The sequence below is a fragment of the Topomyia yanbarensis genome, chromosome 3 (assembly GCF_030247195.1).
Source record: "Topomyia yanbarensis strain Yona2022 chromosome 3, ASM3024719v1, whole genome shotgun sequence".
NCBI lineage: Eukaryota > Metazoa > Arthropoda > Insecta > Diptera > Culicidae > Topomyia > Topomyia yanbarensis.
This window is the reverse complement of record NC_080672.1, coordinates 259,578,129-259,595,731: the sequence shown is the minus strand read 5'-3', so window position 1 is coordinate 259,595,731 and position 17,603 is coordinate 259,578,129. Positions and strand designations below refer to the sequence as shown.

General features: G+C 41.7%; 1 protein-coding gene across 14 annotated transcripts in view; it reads left to right on the top strand.

Moving 5' to 3' along the window:
* LOC131693070 (palmitoyltransferase app) overlaps positions 1-17,603 on the top strand; it is a 60,634-nt gene that overhangs the window by 18,670 nt on the left and 24,361 nt on the right. For all 14 annotated transcript variants that reach the window (XM_058980576.1, XM_058980580.1, XM_058980579.1 and 11 more), the window contains one exon: positions 12,730-13,140. The gene's annotated coding sequence lies outside the window, so the exon portion shown is untranslated. The remainder of the gene's footprint in view (positions 1-12,729; positions 13,141-17,603) is intronic.

Sequence of the window (17,603 nt, the reverse complement as noted above, 5' to 3'; positions counted from 1 at the left end):
GTGGTTTTTCTCCATGTAAATTTTCGAAACATCCCATACAAACTTCAGGAGCGTTTGTCTGGTAGCTAGACTTGTCCGATTTCCTTCAAATTTGGAGCAAGTATTTCTGGTAGGACTAGAAATCGAGTCAGGTTTGGGCCGATAGGGGTCATTTTTTTCTTGTCACTCTAGTGTATCCCATTAAGCATAAATGCGTTAGGCATACAGACCTTTGGCATACGTACGTTAGGCATAATGGACGTTAGGCATAATTAACGTTAGGCATAAATTATCGCGTTGAATTATCACTTAACGAAATTTGGTCGGATATGATTTTTGGGGCAAATAAATTGCACGTCACTACAATAAGCTCAATTCTTTTGTTTAAAATCAATTTCATTTGTATTGATGTATGAATAGCGCACATTAACTTAGATTATTTTTTACATACATGCATGGTGCAGTTGTCCTAGAAGAAAATATGCTGCCCATAAAAGCATAAGAGTCCCATATGGGTTTTTGTCGAAAATGAATCATCTGTTGGATTGTATTCTGTATCACCACTGAATCACGATGCACAAATAAGATTATATATATTAAAATATCGAAAAAAATACTAAAACATGGTTGTTCCATCCATAAGGCTCAATAAAAAAAGTAAATCTTGAACAGCGTTTTTCTCGGCTTGCTGTTTTTCAATGTGGGACTCTTATGCTTTTATGGGCAGATTAGAAAAGATTATGAAAGAAATAATGATGCATTTGTTGCTTCTATATTGATTATCTCTCATATTATTCAGATCAATGAGTATATTCTCAAGGCCATCAAAGATAGAATTACCGGACTTGTCTGATACGAATGAGAGTTTTTTCGTGTACCGTGGAAAGTTACCGAAACAAAAAAGTATCATTACAAACGTAACAACCCTAATAGTGAGGTTGTTAACAACTCTGCAAGTTTCCATAGGTACTAGGGTTCGCAGTACCGACCCTTTTTGGCGAGAACCGGTACTACGGTACTGAAGCCCTCAGTACCGGTACTCGAATATTTAAAAAAATCGAAAAAAGCTTCAAACTGAAATTGAATGCTCAAACTGATGATCTTATTCTCAGATGATTGATTTGTGCTCATCAAAAAACATGTTTATTGTTTTTAATTGCTTCGGAATGGCAAGACTCATTTCACAGAAGATATTGTTCGTATAGGGCACCTTCTTTTATTTCGAAATCTAGGCCACTTTGAAATCAATAACTGCTAAGTGGTGCGACTTTCGTCGACTTGAACAGATGGTAAATGTATGAAACCCTATTAACAACAGTAAATCAAAGCGAAAATGGCAGTAAATCCGAGCAGGTTAATCGCATTTCCTCTCTTGCTTTTCTGAAAATTGGTTTCGACCTTTATGTCGTTTGCCTAATATTCTCTAATGCATATCAAAGCTCCTTGCTTTCCTGTAAACTATGGAGTTTTGCTGAATTTTCTGATCACCAATAATTACAAATCGGCCCATTTGAAGCAGTTTACCAAGTCCAAAACTGTTAGCTACTAAATCGCTGTTCGTTCTTTTATAGATAAAGGTTTAAGAGCAAACCAAATACAGACATGACTTAGACCATAGTCTTATTACGCGCCACCCAGTGAATAATGTAAACCAATCAGAATGTCGCTAATAAAACTTTAACTTCTAGAATTATTATGATGATGGCCCCACCTCATTCCCACACAAAGGTGTTATCTCAACGATTTATCTAGAAGGCAAATTAATATAATTGAAAGTTATCTTGCAGACCGATATTTTGAAACAGATCCCCCTGCAGAGTTAACATATTTGTCGTAAAAAATTGTATAGTACCAAAAATACCGGTACTGGCTTTTGTTCAGTACCGTTATTACGGCACCAAAAATGGGTCGGTATTCCCGGGATTTTTGGTACCGGTATTACCGGTACCACAACCCTAATAGGTATCAAAACTTAATGTTTGGTCGTCATTCTGCTTTACTTTTCAATATTTGGATAGAATTGTATTGGTATGGTAATACATCTAACAGGCTTGAAATTTGCTTGAATTAAAACAGTTCACTTAAATGATGAAATCATTCAACTCATCCATGGAAAAAAGAAAATAAAATCTATACTTGTGAGGAATAAATATCCGGCATGATGTTTTCTATTATGCCAATCGTCTATTATGCCTAATGTACTTATGCCTAACGTCGCACACCCATCTTTGACATACTAGGACCATCAAAAAAGCAAGGGATTTAGGAGTTATTCAATGTTGATTCATGAAAAGAGGCGTTTTGAAACATTTTAAACAAGTTTTTAAGAATTCTTGTGTATTTATCTAATTAATTTAGTAATTAATTATTTGCATGGGTTCAAAACAAATAAATGATCATGACCATGTTTAGATGAGTAGAAAACTTCAAAAATGATTCATCTACCTCACGATAAACTAAATGCGGACGCAGCACATTGAAGTTGATCTTTTTCGTCGATCGGTGTGTGCCATTGCGCAGGTCCGCCCGCTATGGATTTCGAGTCCAACAAGCATTGTTTGAGTTGTCTGGACTCTCGAATTAGCTACTCCGAGACGTTCTGTGCGTATCCACTTAGTATGCATCAGTAGCCTGGTTTGACCCAATTACGTTTCATTAATGCAACATCAAGTTTATAATCCTAAGATTACTCGTGAAGGTGATTGATCGTCGCAAGAGTCAGTAGACTGCGGCAATGGCACCACTCAGCCGCCGCTACACGTAAGTGATAATAATTCTCTTTTCATTCATTATATTGCCTCTGATTGACGCGGTATAACATGCCGCACAATATGCCTACCGGGAAGAGGAGAGATTTCCCCCTTGATAATTTTTCCCCGCCGGGAAGACACTATGTTAGTGTTAGCACTAACTTAGCATACAAAACTCTTACAAAAATAGTAGTGGTGAGAGAATGAAAATTTTTCTGCTGCTTTCTGTCATGAGTGTCTAATTATCATTCAGTCGTAAAACATTCGCTTCAGGTCAATCGAAATGAGAAGGGGTGACAATGGTTGTGCAATCACCTGTTTGTGGATGCTAAATATTTACCTGTGATTTTTCCACTAACTGAGTACAGATTAGCGTTTCCAGCTTATCTCAACTCTATAAAAAGATTGGTGGCATGCGTATGCAAATTCGATCAACAGACCTGTTTTGTGAGACCTTATTGTTTTCATCAAAGCTTATAATTTGTTGCTCCGGGTGTTTGCCTTGAATTAGGGTTCGATTAACAACATTTTAAAGCAACACATGTTACTACAGTTGATTCGAAGTATTGTTGTTGTTGTTATTGAGGTAGCTTAAAAACTTTCAATATAACTACTTAAATGCAACAGCCAAAAGCTATTAGAGTAAAGCATCTACATTTTTCCGCACTGTAGAAGTTATTAGATGCAAAAGAAACCGTTCCAAAATACGTTGCGATTTAGGTGAAGTTACAGTAAGTGATTGAATTTCAGCATTAAAAATGTTTCGCACGACTATACGGGGCTTGGACTAAGTGTAAATCTTAGATTTGCAAATCGACCCGCGTCACGAAATGGAGGCATAATTTTAAACGATTATAGCGTCGTTAATTCTTGACGGATAACCATTTTTCGAATACCAGTTCGGAGTTGGGGTATAAGATGTAAACTACAAAATGTTCTTACTAATGAAAAGAGTTTAAAAATAATTCGTATAGAAGAAGGGGGTATAAAGAAATTTGTGACAATCAATTTTGGGAAATTTTTGTAAGACGTGATTTATGAACTGTCCCTAACAAAATAAAATTCGCCATTTAACGCTAATAGCAGTTATCTTGTGCTCGGTGAGGTTGTGCGGCGAAGCCACCGTAGTGTGGTTTGCCTGGGAAGCGGTCAATTGGCTTAAAGTCTTCGAAATATGGTCATTTGGTATAATGGACGTTTAGCATAAATTTAAAAAGTTAATACACACCAGGTCATTTAACATAAATATGTCCAACTTATGGAAAACGGTCCTTTGGCATAGCGGACATTTGGCATAATTATTTTTATCTTTGGAGAGTGGTCATGTGGCCCGCCGTACCGTTGTAGTGTCCGCCTTCTGAATCATCGGTTTCTACAATGCTCTAGTGTTTAAAGCAAAACTAGTGCAATGCAAATACCTATATTATTAAGAAAGCCTACCCGTTTACAGACATATATGTAAATCTGGCATCTCTGGCGTCGGTGGTGTGCTTAGATTAGAGAAGTTCATTCGCTGAATTCAAATCTTCGTAACGGACAAAGTAAACAAACAACCAAGAATTGTAAAACATGAGTTCCATTCGTCCAGCGGTCATTGGTACCGCCATACAGTGGTGGGAAGTTGAAAAACCGACTTAATTCACCAGGCAGTGGGATGAGACATTTCTTACATATATCACTGTTGGATTCTTCGTTACTGCAGAACTCATGCGAAGTAGGGACCCAACTAGAGGTGAGATGAACACAGTTTCTAGTCCTGCACGAATAAACCCCAAATAAACTGAATAAATTATAGAAAATTAATAAAACTAATGAAATAAAAAAGGCTGTGGTCAGTTATTTTCGACCGCGTCCCCTTATCACATAAACAGTACTATCTTTGAAAATGAACCATCTTGATCATGCAGTTATTTTTCCGATCTTATTCTATTGCAAAAAAATAAGCAATCTTCATTTTATCATATTCAGAAGTGCATATATTTTGTCATATGTAATTTGAAATGTTTCTTGATTTGATGGCATTGTAAGGGAACACGTATCCGCCGGTTGATGCCAATCGAGCTGACATTTCTTTGGCTAAGCAAACTAATTTTTATTTGTTTAACATTTATTTGATCAAATACGGAACTTAACCACTGGATATTTAGCGTGCGTAAGGAATATGCTTGGTCTTGTCTGAGTGGAATGATGACTGTTCAAGCATGTATGAGGATTGAGAATTGACAATTCGCGAGAGGAATTGAAAATTAGTTACCAATTTGCAGCAGTCATATCAATACGAAGAACTAAGTATTATTGTCATATTTATGGGTTTATTTTAGTCCATCACATCGTCAATCAATTGTAATAATTGTTCTGCTTGCATTTAGAACTTTGATATACTTTGGAGAAGTGCATGCACTATATAATTCATTGTCATGCTAAACCTATTTTTCATGAGTATAAAATATCATAGCTTAACTTTCCGGCAGTCACGCTAGTGCACTGAGTGCACGCTGCTCTGAAAATCTAGCGAAATCGTCTTAGAGTACCAGCGGCTGCTCGTTCAGTGGGCCATTTGCTACTTCTGGAAGGAAGTGATAGTGGACTAGACAAAAAATCCCTTCTTTATTTCTTGCATTTGCTCCATTTTATGGACACCTTTTTGTATTAAATAAAATTAGTTTCTTTTCGTTCTTATTGTCTATTCTTGTTCTAGTAATTAGCATAAAAATCCGCGCTCATGTCATCGGTTGTATATTCAACTTACAAAATTAGTTGTTTCAGGTACTTCGGCAGTGTTTATTATATACCGATTAAAATGTGCTTCAGTTTGCATAACAACGCGCGCGAATAAGGATAATATGATAATGGACACCATATTCAAAAATTCGCGGTGAAAGGAACTAATACATAGTTATGCGTTAGCTTAAAGGTGCCATTTTTTCATTGTTTTACATTTTGAATTTCTTAAAACTAGGGAGTTACACATTTCAATATTATTTTGCTTTATATAATGAAACTAAAAAAAACTTTACAGCTAACTTATACATATAAAAGAGGGGATAATATAATATACTTAAGATTAGGGGGACGGGTCATTTGTGGGTTCTTTGTATAGTAATTCACTTTATGATTCTTAGAAGGGAGATTGTAGGAGAAATTAATTATTAACTAAGCGGAACATTTTACAAGCTTATTAACTAGAAATAACTAGAGAGAGTGGTTCAAGATTAGGGGGAATTAATTAGGGCTATTTTAAAGTACTGGTACTGTTGGGCATTTCTTAATAAGATTAAATATTGATCAACTAAAACTAGAAGATAGGGGGGCACATAAGTTTTGGGAAGATATTCAAGGGGAGAAGGGGGTGAAGTCATACATCTGTGTATCAGAGACATGGGAGAGAGAGTGGAGAAGGCTGAACAGGGGGGGGGGGGGGGAGATATAAACTTTCAGTTTCCGGCATCAGGAATCAACGGCCAGGATTACAGATTCGAACGGATGCATCAAGTATTGGGACGCCGGGCGTTTTTCCTCGAGCCGGCAGGGGTTCCTCCAGACGATTTCGTAGTACGGCTCGGATACGGATCGGAAACACCGCGTTGCGCGTGTGATGTTGTACTGTATGTCTCGTGTTGTTGGTTCATTCGACAGATGTTTTGTCTCGTCTTGGAGTCGTATCAGACCATCGTTGGGGTACGGTAGGCGGAAGAGGGCACTTCTGGGAATGATAAGAGAAAAGATAGGGGCATTTAAATTTGGATATTGATGGTTTTGAGGAACGTGTATATAAGGGACATGTAGAGAATATCGCGGCTTGCTAGTACATCTCGAACCGGGACATTGGGTGATCTTCCTCGGGCCCGAAGGGAATCGAATAGTTGAGATCTGGCAGAACAGTACTCGGCGCATGCCCAGACAACATGTTCGATCTCGTGATAACCGTTTCCACAAGCGCAGATGCCGCTATCCACGAGCCCAATACGCCGGAGATGTGCGTCCAGTGTGTAGTGATTGGACGTGAGCCGAGACATCACGCGAATGAAATCCCGACCCACATCCAACTCCCTGAACCAAGGTTTCGTCGATACCTTAGGGATTATCGAATGTAGCCACCTTCCCAGTTCACCATTGCTCCATGTAGTTTGCCAACTTTCGAGGGTTATCTGATGAGTGATACTAAAAAAATCGCTGAAGCTAATTGGTCTTTCATATATGTCACCTTGTAAAGCGCCCGCCTTAGCTAAAGAGTCCGCTTCTTCATTACCTGGAATGGAGCAATGCGAGGGAACCCAAACTAAGGTAATCTTGTACGATCTTACAGACAAAGCACGCAGGCGCTCCCAGATTTTCCCCAGAAAATATGGAATGTGATTTCTAGGTTTCATTGAACGGAGAGCCTCGATTGAGCTGAGGCTATCCGAAACAATAAAGTAATGATCGGTGGGCAAAGTATCAATGATCTCAAGGGTATACTGCATAGCAGCAATGCGACGTAAACTGAAACAGAATCATTGAATTTGAATGAGGCGGTGAGGTTTTGATTGAATATACCGAAGCCAGTGGAGCCGTCGAGGCTTGACCCGTCGGTGTAAAACATCTTGTTGCAGTCGACTTCTCGGAATTTACTATGAAAGATGCTTGGGATCACTTGCGGACGTATGTGATCCGGAATTCCACGAATCTTGTCTTCCATGGATGTGTCGAAGAATACAGTTGAATCAGAAGCATGAAGGAGATTGACACGGTTGGGATAGTATGAAGAAGGATTGATATTTTGTGCCATGTAATTAAAGTACAAGGACATAAATCGGGTTTAAGAATTGAGCTCAACAAGCCTTTCGAAATTTGCAATTACTAACGGGTTCAAGATATGGCATCGGATGAGTAATCGATATGACAGGTCCCAAAATCGATTTTTCAGCGGAAGAACACCCGCCAGCACTTCTAAACTCATCGTATGTGTCGAGTGCATGCAACCCAAAGCAATACGCAAACAACAATATTGGATTCGCTCTAGTTTGATGAAATGTATGTTCGCAGCGGAGCGGAAACAGAAACTCCCGTACTCCATCACCGACAATATTGTTGTTTGGTACAGCCTGATCAGGTCTCCTGGGCGGGCACCCCACCATTTATTTTTTATTTATTAACAGATTAAGGCCGAAGTGGCCTGTGCCGTATACAAAAGATTCCTCCATTCCACTCGGTCCATGGCCGCGCGTCGCCAGCCACGCAGTCTGCGAAGGGTCCGCAATTCGTCTTCCACCTGGTCGATCCATCGTGCTCGCTGCGCGCCACGTCTTCTTGTACCGGTCGGATTGCAATTGAGAACCGTTTTCACCGGGCTATTGTCCGACATTCTGGCTACGTGCCCGGCCCACCGTAGTCGTCCGATTTTCACGGTATGACAGATGGGCGGCTCCCCCAACAGCTGATGCAACTCATGGTTCATTCGCCGTCTCCATGTGCCGTCTTCCATCTGCACTCCACCGTAGATGGTACGCAGCACTTTCCGTTCGAAGATACCAAGTGCGCGTTGGTCCTCCACGAGCATGGTCCAGGTCTCGTGCCCGTAGAGAACTACCGGTCTAATCGGCATCTTGTAGATGGTCAACTTCGTACGACGGCGAACTCTGTTCGACCGAAGTGTCTTGCGGAGGCCAAAATAAGCACGATTTCCTGCCACGATGCGTCTACGAATCTCTCTGCTGGTATCATTGTCGGCGGTCACCAGTGAGCCCAAGTACACGAACTCTTCAACCACCTCGATTTCGTAGCCACCGATGCAAACTCGAAGCGGGCGGTTCTCATTTTCTTCTCGTGAACCTCTTCCTATCATGTACTTTGTCTTCGACGTGTTGATGGCAAGTCCGACGCGCTTGGCTTCTCTTTTCAGTCTGATGTAGGCTTCCTCCATCTTCTCAAAGTTTCGTGCAATAATATCAACGTCATCGGCGAAGCCAAGTAGCTGAACGGACTTTGTGAAAATCGTACCACTCGTGTCGATCCCTGCTCTTCTTATTACACCTTCCAGCGCGATGTTGAATAACAGACACGAGAGATCATCACCTTGCCGTAACCCTCTGCGTGATTCGAAGGGACTCGAGGGCACCCCACCATGTTCCGGTTATTGTACGGAGAAAGTTGATCCTTTGTTGGCACTTCTGTTTCAGATACCTAATGTGACATCCCCAGGTTCTTACCATCAAGAAACTTATTAAATAAATTCAACAAGCGTCTCTTGGCAGAGTCTGGCAGATTCTTTAACAAGCTAAATTTGATTCTGTCTGGCCCTGGGGCTTTATTGTTACATGACAAGAGAGCAAGTGAGAACTCCACCATCGAAAACGGTGTTTCGTTCGCGTTATCGTGAGGGGACGCGGCGCGGTAGATCTTCTGTGTCGGGGCGGATTCCGGACAAACCTTCTTGGCAAAATTGAATATCCAACGGTTTGAATATTCTACGCTCTCGTTAGTACTGTTTCGGTTTCGTAAACGCCGGGCCGTACTCCAAAGAGTGCTCATCGATGTTTCTCTCGTTAGTCCGTCGACAAACCGGCGCCAGTAGCTACGTTTTTTGGCTTTCATCAAACTCTTCATGCGCGTTTCCGCCATCGCGTACAGTCGGTAGCTAGTTGGCAGCCCGTCGTCCCGGAAGGTCTTATATGCAGCGGCCTTCTCCGCGTACACGTCTGAGCACTCTTTGTCCCACCATGGATTGGGAGGACGCCCGCGTGAGTTCGCGGCTGGTACGCGTTTAGTCGGAGCTTGAATCGCGGTATCGATAATCAAGCCAGCGAGGAACCCGTACTCTTCCTCCGGAGGAAGCTCTTGTGTCGATTCTACTTTTTCGGATATCGCGGACGCGCAGCTCTTCCAATCAATACTTCGTGTGAGGTCATACGAAACATTGATTGTATCCGGTGGCCCTGAACCGTTAGCAATATTAATTACGATTGGCAGATGGTCGCTGCCGTGGGGATCAGAGACTACCTTCCACATGCAATCTAACCGCAGCGATGTCGAGCAGAGGGACAGGTCTAAGGCGCTCGGACGCGCTGGAGGGGCAGGAATCCGTGTCATTTCACCCGTATTCAAAACGGTCATATTGAAGTTGTCGCAAAGCTCATGGAGTAGGGTAGATCGATTATCGTCATGAAGGCAACCCCATGCCGTGCCGTGGGAGTTGAAGTCACCTAAAACTAGCCTCGGTGCGGGGAGGAGTTCCGCAATATCGCAAAGCCGTTGGTGGCTAACTGAGGCTCTAGGGGGGATGTAGGTGGAAGCAATGCAAAGGTCTTTGCCTTTTATTCTGGTTTGGCAAGCGACAACTTCAATGCCTGGTGTCGAGGGGAGGTCGATCCGATTGAAAGAATAGCACTTTTTGATCCCCAAAAGTACTCCTTCGTAAGAGTCTTCTCGATCCAAGCGAATAATATTAAAATCGTGGAAGTGTAGGGTTATTTCTGAAGTGAGCCATGTCTCGCATAGGGCAAATGCATCGCATTTCAAATTATTTAGTAAGATTTTGAACGAATCGATTTTCGGGATAATGCTTCTGCAATTACACTGTAGAATAGTGATTGAATCCTTGACCTCGTTCGATGAATTAGCCATCGAAGGATACAATCGCTGAAAGGAGAGGCCATTTCGCAGTGAATTGCATCAAGAATGTTTTTACTGCGGGGAGAAAGCTTATCAAGATGCTTTTAAGGGGGTCAGAAATATTTAAAGCTGTAAGAATCCGGTCCACGATGTCAGAGAAATTTATTAGGCCAGCGCTGTTTTCTTTCTCTGGCTGAGATATGGGAACATTTGGGGTTTTTATGTTCCTGGAAGCGCTGGGAACTCCTTTTCTGAGCTCAGGTTACTGAGACCGGGAGCGACTTGCTTCGGTTTTGCACCAGTACTTCCTTGAGTAGTTATTTTAGGGGGGGCATGAAGAGACACCTTCTGGCCTTTTCGACGGAGCTTGGAAGAAGAAATGTTCCTCCTTTTTCTATTGCTTCTAGGCACAGCAGAAGATGTTCCCTCCTGGGGTTCATCACAGTCGCCTTCGTCAGTAGACAATTTGGTATAGATGTTCGTAGAGACAGGTGGCGTGGCTATCTTAAGCATTTCTGCAAAAGATCGCTGAGAGCGTCCCTGAAGGGAACGCTTAAGATTCTCCTCGCGCTGTTTGTACGCGGGACATGAAGGGAGATCATGTGGGTTCCCCCCACAGTAGAGACACTTTTCGACATCTCTACCACAGGAATCATCCGCATGATTCCCACCGCACTTCCCACAACGGGCTTTATTACTACAATGGGAGGCTGTGTGTCCCAATTGTTTGCAATTAGTACAGTTCATGACCCGCGGCACAAACAGGCGAACAGGTAGACGAACCTTATCAAAGGGGAGGTAATTGGGTAGGGCAGAGCCGGTGAAGGTCACCCGATAAGAGTCTGAGTTGACGTATATTTTCTTGCCGTCAGCTGCGACTGATGCTGAATGCAAACGTTTGCATTCCAGTATCTTCACTGGCTTAAGCATGGGATCTTCGAAACAGCCAGTCCCATAGTTTAGCAGGTCTTCGCAATTCAGACTCGAATCGGAAACGACCCCACTGACTTCAACCCTGCTAGCTGGAATATACACCCTGTACTCCTTCGTAAAGGGCTCATAGCCAGCAATATCGTTTGCCTGAGTTGAACTGTTAACAACTACCCGAAGCTTATCAGGGCGAATTTTCGATATTTCTGTCACGGCCGAATACCGGTCCGTCAGAACTCGAGAAATCTGCAACAGATTCAAACACTTTTTTTCTTTGGTCCGAAAGAAGATCACAAATGGCCCGGTGGCCGAGCTCGGATATACTTTGAGCCGGGGAGCCGATTTTGTTTCGACGTCCATTTCACCTTGAGATGAACCGCCGTCAGGGGAAGTCATTTTTGCACGGGCCTATTGCCCTACTAATAAAACAAAGAAATTGAATAAAATATACCGGCAAAATGAATTAATTGAATTAAGGGGGGCGTCTGGTGTAGCTTCCTTCCTTTTATAGATAATCCTAAGAGTATTAACATAGGTCGTAGTTAATTACACGTAAAAAGTACTTGGTTGACTTGGTTGAAATGCTTGGTTGTTCACTGTTGAGTATACACAAATCTTAAATACCTACATGTGAATAAAATCCTATGGTTTATAGATTACTAGAAGGTTCTTGAAATTTGTCTAGACAATTTTGAAATTCACAATATTAGCTGTTTTATAAAGTTCGAGCAGGATTGTTGATATATAAATAGGGACATGGTAGGGGGATCAAATACACCAAATTTAGCTGATATGCCCTGTGTAAGGCTCTCAACAATTTCTGTCGCCTTTCACACTCTGGTATAACTGTTTATATCAGCTGAGTCTTAGTATATTTATATATACTGCTGATAACAAAGATCGTTAGTAACCATTGTATGCAGTGCAGCAACATGTATTTGCATTTTTGTAAGTCAAATTTGGAGCAGGTATGATTTGTGTTATCGGAGATATTGTATAGGGTAACAAAACATGCTATTATATTTTTTGACAAAATATTTACATGTGACGAGTACCTATCTATTACTGGCTTCCGGTGTGGCCAAACATATATACTTTAACCTGTTTGTTTTATCGTTTCCTCAACATTCGTGTTCGACACTACGGTGCACTGATAATATCGACGAACGTGTTGAGTAGCTACAAAAAGCATTTAGTAATCAATATTTTGACACGATTGTTTCATTCCGTCAAATTGTGTTTCGTTGTTGTGTCGACATAAGCACACAGGAGTATGACAGAAATTTTTCATAACTGTTTTATAAAAATTTATACTGTTTGTGCTACCTCGATGCCTTAGCAACAAATTTTTCCAATCATAGATTGAAAGATTCGAGCATCCTCTTTGTCGATGAAATCGCGATTCAGTAAATTTTTACTTGATATGATTTTCTCGTTATAATCAACAACTCTAATGTGTTCAACCTTTTTTTCATTACAGAACCACGGGAGGAGCACACCCAGACACGCCCTGCGCGAATGACAGTCACTAAGTAAATCTTGCAGCACATTTTCCCATAATTGCAGCATCATCAAGTATCCACAATGTACACAGTGTGAAAAGACGCCACCATAAGCTGTGTGATCCTAGCAAAAATGCTTGTTCGGCTCAAAGTGATGAGGTAATACGACAAATACTTCCAACCACCCAGGCAGCTCGTTTCCGCTATCTGGTTCCGTAATTTGGAAAATTGCTAAGAAAGGCAAGCGCTAGCAAACAGACAAGAAACACTAAAAGTTAAAACATCACAAAACGAGCTCGTCGTCGGTCGAAAAATGATTTCATTGGGGAGAATTTTACCACCCAACCGAGACACCAGCGGCAATCAACATTGCGGAACAGTGCCCAAATGTAAGTATAGCTATATATTAATCGGTACCGTATGTTCTAGTTTTTATATTGACACACTACGGAAAGTGTGGCACAGTGTATAAAAATGAAAAAATTGCCATTTTATTTTATTTTTCATTAGTTGAATATCGAGAGTTTTTTAAAAAACCATTTAATGTGTAAATAAAACATATCTACCGCATTTACATTCAAATTTAAAAAAAAATTAAAATATTAAACAAACTAATTTGCAAAGTATAATACACTGAAGAAATAACTCAACCAAGTCTGAAGTTTATATCATTAGTATTGAGGAGTCTTACTTCTCGGATTCTTATGGACATGTTCCGAATCATGTTCTAAATGGAATGGCGAACCATTCTTCTAGCTCATTTCTTTTATTCTTTTTTTTTTCGTTGTATTTCAGAGTCCATTGTTTTTTTTAACAATATAACACAAGTTTTCTCTTTGAGATCTGGAGTTTTTTTTTGTGTAGGAGACGAACCACTGCGACCAGTATTTACATTTATCGTGGTATGCCCCTTCCTTAATCTAAGTGTACTATCTACTATGACTTATCACTATTGATGAGTGATTGTCGTTATTGAGATACACCCTCTTCCCAGTTAGACACACCACCACGTATGAAGTTTGGATTTGCAGTCCAAATAACAAAAGGCTCATATGCTTCGTTACCAAAGACTCAGCCTGCGTTGTGTCAAGATCCGGAGTTATCTCTTCATTATGTAGATCGTGTGGGCATCCACCAATTCTAACAGTTCGATGAGTTATGCTGCGACCTCGGACAATTTTTGTACATCCTAGGGTAAGGTAGGCCAGAATTGTTTTCGCAGCAGATTTCATAAGCATCAAAAATAGGCCTTATTACAAATTAACATCTTCATTACACAAATCGTAGTAATAGAAATCTCTTAATTTGTTTGCAATTCAATTATTGTTTTTTTATGAATACTTGAAAGAGCCTTTTTCCCCATGGTCAAAACACTAACTAAATATCCTATTTGACGAATTTCGCTAAATCGTATTCAGAGTTGGCAGCACTCTCTCAGATTTCAATGAAACTTAGGTGATTCGCATTTCTAATGCCATAAGATCCTGACTCCTGCGGTAGCAGACAAAGGGTTAAGTCGCCGGGAAACTCTAAGCTTGCTCATATGACCCTTTCCACGCTTTTCTAAACTTTCTTCATTTAACTCCTTGCTCTCCCTTGAGTACTATGGCTCTTAATATTGAAAAACATAAACATTAACTCAATAACATCGCCTAAATGATTAAAATAAATAATTAAATAGTATTAAAAAAGTTATAAAATCAATAAACTACATTATGTCAATATAATAACTTTGATGAAATATACAGAATGAATGAGTAAAAAGAATGCGAACAGATAGACAGGAGAGCGCTGAAAACGTCGAAAAGGCATTGAAGACCACGGAAGCAGCGAAAGCAGTAACCTAAGAGACAGCGAACGGTGGCCGGTATTTCCTATCCATGAAAAGAGTAAGGAAAACACAGGACAGGAGAAGGAACCGAAGAAGCCCAAGAAGGTCGGTGAAGGATAGCGAAGAAGCCGAAAAATGGAAAGTGGATAGCAAACCGTAGAACAGAGGAGAAAAAAAAACCAAGAAAGGGATGAATAAGAAAAAAGACCTTCGACTGCACCAGGGGAGATTTAAGGTCTAATCATCATAGCAAGACGATGGCGTGACGTACGCTGCGACCCCCAAAAGGATGACAGAGGGTCCTAAGCTGAATGAGCCGGTAAAGAACGTAGTAAGAACCAGGTGCACTCAGAAAGGTGAGATTCTGTTCGAGCTGAAGAAGGATCTATTGATCAAGAACTCGACCTATCGGGAAGCGGAGGGACGAGAAGCGAATATGAGAGCTTTAGTTAAGGAAGCATTGGTCGAGTGCAGAAATCAGAATGAGATCGCAACGGAAGACGACGTGAGGAGCGCGCTAATAGAAAAAGCAGATGTGAATTTGATTGGGAAAGGCGTATAGTAGTATATAGCAATGATACGCTCATCTTCAGTCGCAGTCAACCAGGTTATGTGGTAAGATCAATCAATTACGATTAATCCCTTGAGCCACCAAACAAATGGAGGGGTGTTTCAGGTGCCTGGGCTTCGGCCATCAGGCAAGAAACTGTAAAAGCCCAGATAGATCTGATCTAGGCAGAAAATGTAGGGAGAAGGGAAACATTGCTAGAGACTGCACAAAGCAACCGAAGTGCATGCTCTGCTCAAAGGAGGGTGAAAGGATCACATGACCTGAGGCTTTTTATGCCCAGAGTACAAAAAGGCGAAGGCAGACCAACAATGATGGAGATAATCCTACTTAATCTCAATCATGGCGACATTGCACAGCAACTATTGTAGCAGTCGACAACAGAAACGAAGGGAGACGTTGCAATTATTGCAGAGCCGTGTTCTTCCCGATAACGGTAATTGGGTGGTGGATCGTGTATCCAAGTGATGGGCGGTTTCTTTGTCCAAAAGATGGAGGATAGCACAAACGAAGGCTTCGTGCTTTCCAGGATTAACGGTGTATTCATATGTAGCTGTTGCATATGCTTCCCCACGGTGGACACTAGAGCAGTACAATCGGATGCTGGACGCACCCCATTCGCTAGTCGGACGAACGCCGGTTATTATAGGACGAGACTTACTGCTTGAGCCGTGGAGTGGGGTGGCAGGACGACCAACGCAAGAGATTACAGCTCGTAAGCCCTGGCGAACCTGGATGTAAGACTGTGCAGCGTAGGTTTCGCTAGAAGATTCTGTAAAGACGATCGGGAATCCATTATCGATATAGCATTTTAAAGTCCGTCCCTGACGGATAACATGAATTGGCGAATTAGTGAGCAGTACACGCATAGCGACCACCGAGGGATTAACTACACCATTGATGAGCGGAATTGTATTATAACACAGAGAGTAAGAACTGGCGAGCGAAAATAAAGTGGAAAATAAAGGACTTTGACAAAAACTTTTTTGTGGAAGCACTTCGTGCTGACAGTCTCACTCCAATGCCGAATACCGATGAGCGGCCGGAAATAGTAGTGAGGGCGTGTGATGTAACAATGTCGAGGAAAGTGAAGCTGAGGAACTGCCGGCGCATTGTTGGAACGAAAGTCACAGCATCCTCCGTGCTGCCTATCTAAAGGCCAGATGACGCGTTCAGAGAGCAAAATCTGTATAGAGTATAAGGTGATACTCCGAGCGTCCAAAACCGCTTTTTAACACAAAATAGTGCTAAGCAAATCCACCTGCTACAAGAAGCTGTGCAGAGAAGTAGTCTTTAACCCCAATGGTTCGACGAATATGTGCACTGACGAACTGGAAATTATCTTGGCCTTTTCCCAAAGCACGATTCAACCCCATGGCCACTTACACCGTACGTCGATGCAGACGGTGGAAATGCTGGTGACAATCAAGTCTCCAACGACGAGCTCTTTATAGTGGTAAAAAGGCTGAAAGCAAAGAAACCTCCTGGTCCAAACGGTATTCACAACGTGCCATTGAAGACCGCGTCTCCGTTTCCGGACATGTTGGGGCTAGTTCCACTGAAATGCCTGAACGAAGGCTACTTCCCATATAGATGGACAATCCTGAAGCTGGCCAAAACCAGGGAAACCACTAGGAGATCCAGCATTGTATCGTTCTATATACCTGCTGAATGCTCTTGGTAAACTTCTGAAAAAAGTCTTCCTTCCAGCCGAAATACGCTGAAAGCGAGAATGAACTAATGCAGAGGCAGGTCGGATTTCGGAAAGAGATCTCGACGTTGGACTCCATCCGTAAGCATCGAAACAAAAGAGAAGAAATAATGGGTGGCAACCGCCGTAGCGCTGTACAGAATGCGGGTTCTGGGCTATCTGTGCAAAATTCTGAAAAGTTACTTTCAGGACCTAGTACTGGTCTACGAAACGGACATGGCAGTTGGCTCACCACAAGACGGAGGTTGTCCTGGTCATCAACCGTAATCCAGCATGTCGTGATCAGCGTTGGGGGACACTCAACCCCATCGATGACTGTGCAGAGGCTCCCGGGTGTTATGGTCGACGTCGGTTAAATTATAACAACTATGTCGACTATGTATGTTCGTGTCGCGAGCGCGTACAGAACGTTGTCGTCGGAGGCGGTATACGTAATTGGCGAGATGATCTCCATCTGGCTAAGGACGTGGAATGCTGCCAGCGGAGCAATATGCGAATGCAATGAGACTGGTCAGAGCGGAATCGTTGGCTAAGTGACAGCATGAGTGAGACAATGCGAAAAAAGTTATATTGGCGTCTTCTATGCTGCACCTCTATGGTGACTCATATCATGTACTAAAATTCTTTCACACATACTATTCAGCTAAACCCAACCATTATTTCCAAAAACAAAAAGTTCGTGGGAATTGATTATTGATTTATCACCATGTGCTATTAGGTGTAAAACTGACTCAAACATCAC